The sequence below is a fragment of the Branchiostoma belcheri genome, unplaced genomic scaffold (assembly GCF_001625305.1).
Source record: "Branchiostoma belcheri isolate BF01 breed outbred unplaced genomic scaffold, Haploidv18h27 scaffold5, whole genome shotgun sequence".
Classification (NCBI taxonomy): Eukaryota; Metazoa; Chordata; class Leptocardii; order Amphioxiformes; family Branchiostomatidae; genus Branchiostoma; species Branchiostoma belcheri.
Window position 1 is genome coordinate 4,338,267 of NW_017804131.1, and position 1,637 is coordinate 4,339,903.

At 51.3% G+C, this 1,637-nt stretch overlaps 1 protein-coding gene across 1 annotated transcript in view; it reads right to left on the bottom strand.

Moving 5' to 3' along the window:
* LOC109479675 (5'-3' exoribonuclease 1-like) overlaps nt 1-1,637 on the bottom strand; it is a 39,937-nt gene that overhangs the window by 16,876 nt on the left and 21,424 nt on the right. The window lies entirely within an intron of this gene.

A 1,637-nucleotide genomic window follows, 5' to 3' on the forward strand; every position in this document is an offset into this window, starting at 1 on the left:
AACTGGATCAATCTCCCTTCTATCACACCAGCTGGCCCACTGAGCCCATGCTGACTGATACTGTCTAGAAGTGCTTTCTCTCCAAGCCGAGAGGATGAGGTCTGAAGCCCCTGCCGAAAGGCCCCGACCCTGCAACTGTCGCCTGATCTTGGCCACGCGGCAAGCATCAGATCTGGCAACAGCGGATGGGGTCTCCTGTTGTGCGGCAGGAACAGCAGATCCCAGCTCTGTGGCAGGAGAACCGGACTCTCGAACAACATGTTCAACACCTTGGGGTACCAAGCCTGAGACTTCCAAACTGGAGGTATCAAAATCACTATTGCTACGTCTGACTGGACTTTCCTCAGTACCTTGAACACTAGGCTGAAGCGGGGAAAGGCATGCGCTAGCCCCAGGTTGCCTCAGTGAATGTTTAGGCCATCCACCGACATGGCCCCTGGTTCTGGGTGCCAAGAGACATACTCCTTCAGCTGAGCGTTCATACGAGACGCAAACAGATCTACTGTCAATGCATTGCCTGTCCAATTGTTCAATGACAGGAAAAACTGAGCGGTTCAGTTGCCACTCTACCTTGTCCAGAAAAACCTGCGAACACCTGTCCGCTAGGGTGTTTGTCAATCCGGGAACGTGAGTTGCAGACAACATCAGGCCTCTTTCCAAGGCCCACGACCACATCTCCAGGGCCAAGGCTGCCAGATCTGGCGACCTTGTTCCCCCCATGTGATTCACATATGCAACGGCTGTTGTGTTGTCCAGCCTTAGCAGAACATGCTGAGTATCCGCGCTCACAAAGCTTCTTAGCGACAGGGAGGCCGCTTTCAATTCTAGTCAGTTGGTCTGCATGCGCGCTTCTGTCTGTGACCAGCGCCCGCCTGTCTCCTGACCATTGCAATGCGCGCCCCATCCCTCCATTGAGGCATCTGTGCAAATTGTCAGGTCTGACGGAACAAAGACTCGGCGACCGTTTACTTCGCGCACATGACTGATCCACCACTGTAGATCTTTTACTGCATCTGGGGTTAGACTGACTGAAGAGTCGAATTTTCCCGGCTTCTTTATGCCGAAATTGAGAAGTTGTTGCAGAGCCCGGAAATGTAAGGGCCCGGGAAGAATGGCTTGCTTGGTGGACTCTAACAGCCCCACCACGCTGGCTAGCTGCCTGGTTCCTATCACCTCCTGTTTCAGAAGTGATTGGCAAGAACTCACTACCTTGTCTAACTTGTCTTCTGGTAGGTAAATTGTCAAAGTACGAGAATCGAGAACAAGGCCTAGGAAGGTCGCTACCTGAGACGGTATCAACTGCGACTTTCCCAGGTTGAGAACAAAACCGAGTTGCTCTAGAAGCTCTCTGGCTATAGCAATGTGCTCTAAGCACTGTTCCCTCGACCTTGCAATGATCAGTAAGTCGTCTAGGAAAATTACTATTAACAATCCTTGTCTCCTTAGAATGGCCACAATCGGCCGCAAAACCTTGGTAAATACCCTCGGCGCCGACGTCAGACCGAAGGGAAGACACTGAAATTCCCAAAGAACTCCTCTCCACGAAAAACGAAGGAATTTTCGATCGCTCTGAGCTATTGGGATGGTAAAGTACGCATCCTTTAGATCTATAGTTGCTAGAAATCTCCTTTTTTCCT